At 35.4% G+C, this 6030-nt stretch overlaps 2 non-coding genes across 2 annotated transcripts; both read right to left on the bottom strand.

The window, feature by feature from the left end:
• Positions 1-5414: 5414 nt before the first annotated feature.
• TRNAR-UCU lies at positions 5415-5487 on the bottom strand. The gene has a single exon. It is a non-coding gene; the product is annotated as a tRNA-Arg (tRNA).
• Positions 5488-5745: 258 nt separating this feature from the next.
• Positions 5746-5818, bottom strand: TRNAR-CCU. Its single transcript has one exon. It is a non-coding gene; the product is annotated as a tRNA-Arg (tRNA).
• Positions 5819-6030: the final 212 nt, after the last annotated feature.

The raw sequence follows: 6030 nt of genomic DNA, 5'->3' as shown, positions 1-6030 counted from the left end.
CAAGGTACTTAAGTGGAAGAACTTAAAGCTCAAAAGGAGATGCAAAATGTATTCCATGATAAAAAAAATTCTTGTAAAAGATGAGAATATCGAAATAAATACATACTTACACTATGTGTATTCTTATGATAGATCCAGGGGTGCGACCCGATAGAGACACATGACAGCGATTATCGTCCGGTGTAACCCGAATTAAAACTGTTGCATGGATAACAATGAATCTGAACCGTGGAACGTCCATCAAAACGAAAACTAAGTTTCGAAATATCTAAATGTTCACCATGATATCAGTCTGGGTCGAACAACCGTGTTTTAGCCGCGTTATTTCCGGGACATCCTGAGGGAAACATCTACGTCCTTCAGCTCAGAACGAAATCTTCTGTAAAAAGCTCCTGAGAGAGAATCCGCTAGAGGTGGTCGAACAGTGGAACAGTTTTTATCAATGAAAATATTAAATTTATTGAAATACCGAAATCTTGTAAATTTCAAACATAAGATAATCCTTTTAATAGTCGTGTCTGCGACTACCGTTTTGATTATAAGTGCTTTGTGCAGCAAACCGCGAGATTGAAAAAAAGAAGATAGTCGTTGCGATGGTGAAGTAATGAGGACTGTCATGCTACCAACCAACGCGATAGCTTCATCTATATCGATTGTATGACGTAAATTATTCATGAGGGACGATAGCGGGGTTTATGAGGAATTCAGACAGGTAATATATCATGATGACGTTATCTGCCTTCCAGCGTTCTATTGGGGGGACCTCTGTCTCAGTGATGAGAGTATGAATGTTGCCCGAGCATTTACATTCAAACCTTAAATTGCCGTGGCGGATTCGGGGAGGGGGGGGGGGGGTGGAGGGTGTGCCCCCAACGGTCAAACCCCACGCACGAAAAAACAAGTCGTGTGCATGAAATTATGATCATGTGCCCCTCTCACAAGCATTTTGGATCCTATGGCACTGTTTTTTAAAAATTCATTCACATTGCAGAATCTTGGGACAGAATGGTGACATTGACAGTTGACCTCATTAAATATTTTGAGTGGCGTAATTGACCAGCGAGGAGGGCAGCCGGCATACGCCCCTTAACATTTCTTCCTGAAAAATATCAACTAAATCATTTTAAGAGCATTTTACTGTATTGCTCACAATATAGATCAAAGTGTAAAAACAACCTGAACATTCCAGACACTAACGTCACCATGATCACTGGTGTTCATGGTGCACTACGATCCCTTCTTGATTAATACATAAATTAATACGCCACTTAATTCAAAATCTGAATGAACTGCTGATGTATAAAGATGCGGTAGATGCCATTTGGTATTTCTGAAGGACGATCATGAGTCGGAATATTGGATTTTGATTCAGCCATCACGATTTCAGAAGAGACGGAGTCATTATCTAAATGACTGACATTTAATGATTGATCTATCGATCTATCGCATGAAAAGTAATAATTTTCATGATTGGATGATGGAGTGATTTGTGCGGTTCGAGTCTAATGACTCCCACGTACATGTATCTAAATGACACATGAACTGCTTTCACTAATGGATGTGTACATGAACGCCGTTGGTTAGTTAATTATGTCAGATTACATTTTAATATCACAATTCGATTTACACAATATATTTGAAACCCTGGAATATATTGGTCTGGTATTTTTTGAGGGTGTGATCTTATTTATCAGATTATTTCTAAATTTTAGACTGTGGTAATATGATGCAAAGCAAACGTTATTGAACTTGTAAATATTTTTTTGAGTTTGTGTTTGTAAGAAATTACTAATGCAATATAACATTTTGATAACTAGACATTTTTGCAATGAACACGATACCCCAATATTATTTTAATCATAATAACTGCGTTTTAGAGCAGCACGTTATTTTGAAAAGGATCATTAGCGCATAAAGTTAGTTACATATAGAATCCTGGTTTAGAGATTTTAATTAATGATAAAAGTAATTTCTAGAATATAAACTTTTTTTTGTGATTAAACATATTAATGATGCTGCTTTCTCATTTTTAATTTATAAAGAATTTGAAATTGTTGTCAGTGCTAGTAATTATGTGACTAATTGCTATTTCTCGAGGACATACATCAGACGACGCTCGTGAAAAAAAGAATGAGCAGTAATAATGATAATAATAATAATAGTTAGCTCTTATATAGCGCATTTAATTACCGAAGGTAATACCAATGCGCTTTACAAATGTAGAAGACAATAGAAATAAAGACATATATAGAAATAATTACATATAGTTATAATCAAAACTTACGAGTAAGAAGGCATACGTTATACATTAGAAAAATCGAAAGGAGCTTCTATTAAAGGTGATACATGTAATATTTGAAAATTATTATAATGGTGAGGAAGGCCCAATACAACAATATAAATATGAATAGATAAATAAACATCAGCAGTCAGTCAGTCACAAAGATGGTATGTGCTGCACCAACCCTTTGGAACCAGTACAAAATTAAAAGGAAATGTTGAACAAATATGTAATAACGAGAGAAAAAATATATAAGTATGTTAAAAAGTAGTTAAATTAAGGGTAAGTATTCTGTAACCATTCAATTGAATTTCGTGTTACCTAACCCTCGTATGTCATTGATTTATTTCTGTGTAGTTTGTTATAACAGCCTACATGTACTGTTGAGAGCATTTAGAGCTTTTTGAACTTTCGCGTTAGCCTTTTAAAATTTCCTCTCTCTTCTACCACAAACGATGTAAAATTAAAAATGCATTCCACTCAATTAGCTAATTACAATGGGATGAAATGATAATGAATTAGTGTAGTATCCTTGACCCGTGTCTATCAGTTACAAGTATCAGTTACAAGGACAATTAATTTGTCTTGGATTTACAACGACACCACTGGCGCTATAAACGATTATCAGGGGCGGTTTAATCATCATTTTCGTTATTATTGCCAGAGATGTATTCGGGGGGGGGGGGGGGGGGGGGCAACAAGGGTACCTGTCCCTGCTAAACCCTAGACTTTTATATCTTGTTGTTATTCCCTACCCGTACCATAATACAAGTATTGGATAATTAGATTTGTCTTTTTCGAAGTTTTTATTTGGGTAGAAAAATGTCATTAACGATTATCATGATTGTAGACCCAATTATTTTCGACATCATCATCACTATTACTAATATAATTACGTTTTTATTGTTATTATTAGTAGTATTATGAGTACTATCATAGTTGTTAATATTATTATTTGCATTTTGTTGTTGTTATTATTATTCTTATTCTTCTATTCTCATTATCATTATTATTTCTATCATTGTTATCAACATTCTTATTATTCTTATTATTCTTATTATATTTTATTCTTAATATCATTTTTATTATTATTATTATTATTATTATAATTATTATTATTATTATTATTATTATTTTTATTATTATATTATTATTATTATTATTATTATTATTATTTATTATTATTATTATTATTATTATTATTATTATTATTATTATTATTATTATTATTATTATCATTACTACAATCGTTATCAGGAGTAGTAGTAAAAATAGTAGTATTATTAATATCGTCATCATCTTCATTTTCTTCTTCATCATCACCATCATCACCCTGTATGAGGTGGGTCTATACCCTCCCCTATCGTTGTAACACATCACTGAGGACCATATTACTTTCATTTTACTGTAAAGTTTACAATACAGGTAATTAGACGGTGAGACACTGTGGAGTGAAGATGATGGGTTGGTAGATATTTTTTTCATTATCATAAAAGCAGTTTTCCTTCCGCACGAATGCCTTTCACTGACCTGGAATAAAGATTGAATGGTTACTAGGTTACTTAGGTCTCATATTTTGATTAGTCAGGTAAGTAATATCCTATGTAAGAACAAGATGTTATGCGTCGGGTTTATTTGCAACGCGCTTGCATGGACGTACCACAACCTCTGTATTTAAAATTTTCTACTAGCTAGGCAATTTCCTAAATCATGCGGGCAAATTTTCGGAGCAATTACTTGAATAGTCTAGAGTCTTTGGCTTTGATTTTAATCGACCTTTCTGGGGAATAATGAAAGACATTACATGATTGTTAAGAGTAGGTCGGAATTATCAGTCAGATGTCTGCTACGTTGCTATATGGGGAGGGATGGAGTCATGGGGTCGATCCTTACGTAATACCTATTCATCAGGGGGGGGGGGGTGAATGAATAGATCATCCCCCCCTGATGAATAAGTATCAGTTACAGATCGACACCCATGGATGGAGTGGACCAGAACGATAAAGAAAGGTAAAAAAGTAGATTGTTAGGAGGAAAGTGTGTGTGAGAGAGAGAGAGAGAGAGAGAGAGAGAGAAAGAAATATTATTAGTTCTCATAGTTTCACACATTCATGAATATATTCCAAGCGAATAGGAGAGAAAGAGTGATACACCGGATCATAAAAGTGGACCTTATATATATACAAGCCAGTAGAAATCCAACAGGATATGAGAGTCTACTCCTCCACCACACCAGCTCCCCATCCCGAAATAAAATATGTCAACACGGTAAACAGTAAAACCCAACCCAACCCTGCTAGAAATAAAATGTCGCCAGCTTGTGGCTACGGCATGTTTAGGCGTCTGACTGGTTCAGATGGACCATGCTATTTTGGAAGGAGTTACGCTTTAATAAAGATCATATTCGCACACCTAAATCTTTATGCTTATAAATATCTGAAGCTATCATGATAATTTTGAACATGAAAATAAAAAAATATTAACACCTTTTATATATCTATCTATCTATTTACCTATCTACATAATTAAATCTCTATCTATACATTTATGAACGGAGTGTCTGATGAAAGTATATCTTATCAATTCTTTTGCAGTACTTTGTTGTCTTCCAGTCTTTGAGTCTCTATGAAGTTTAAACTGAAAGGTCTGATACCTTACATCTTTTTAAATGTAATTTTCCCTCTTTTTTAACATTATAATCGCCGATATGTTTTTAAAGCTTCGATAAAGCTGAGGCTATTTCTCTAATAACTAGATTTGAATAACGTAAATACAAGATAAGCTCATACCACAAATAGCATAATTATGCACTCTACATCGAGAGATATGCCCTTGAGTGACACAGAAATCTATATCGTCCCTTGGGGGAAAAATGTGTAAAAGCACGTTAATTTTACCTTTTTTGGAGATGGGCCCCCAGTCCCTCCTTTCTTCTCTTCCAATTACCCCAGGGGGATAACTTTCGAGGGATAATTGTCCTCGGGTATTGTTGTCCTTGGTTGTACGTGGGGGGGGGGGGGGGGTGTGCTAAGGGGTAATTTTCAATGGTGGGGGGGGGGGGGGTAATTGTCCTAGGGGATAATCTTCCAACGGGTAATTGTCCCGATACGGAAACAAAATCTAAAAATCTGTTTACCTCCGGTGGGACTCGAACCCACAATCCCCGGTTTAGAAAACCGATGCCTTATCCATTAGGCCACGGAGGCGGATGATGAAAGTGTTTCTCTTAAGAATTTATTCTGTTAAAAATGAACCATCTGGCGCTGGTCATCTCAGCTTTGATTCATGGGCACGTGACATTCCGATATTGGAGTTCCAATAAATAAAATGTATGCAAACATCTGGCAGAATTGCAAGGATGCACAATGGAGGATTTCCACAGCGTTTGCTGTAACAAATCAAGAAGAAATTAAGATAAAAATAATAACTAACTAATTACAAAAAAATAAAATAAAAAATCTATTCACCTCCGGTGGGACTCGAACCCACAATTCCCGGTTTAGGAAACCGATGCCTTATCCATTAGGCCAAGGAGGCCTTCGGAATTCAAAGAAGTACCTCATAAAATTGTAATATGTTAATAAATGAATCGCTTAAATAATATTTTATATCTAAGGTCTGTGGCGGATCCAGGAGGGGGGGGGTCGGGGGAAAAAACGTGTAAAAACACGTTAATTTTACTTTTTTTTTTAGATGGGCCCCCTCCCCTGGCGCTCAAGGGGGAGGGGATGTGATTTTTCAAATTTTCG

The sequence above is a fragment of the Strongylocentrotus purpuratus genome, unplaced genomic scaffold, assembly GCF_000002235.5.
Source record: "Strongylocentrotus purpuratus isolate Spur 01 unplaced genomic scaffold, Spur_5.0 spur5_scaffold_6, whole genome shotgun sequence".
Classification (NCBI taxonomy): domain Eukaryota; kingdom Metazoa; phylum Echinodermata; class Echinoidea; order Camarodonta; family Strongylocentrotidae; genus Strongylocentrotus; species Strongylocentrotus purpuratus.
Note: the sequence above shows the minus strand (reverse complement) of the source record. Positions and strands in the feature narration are given on the sequence as shown.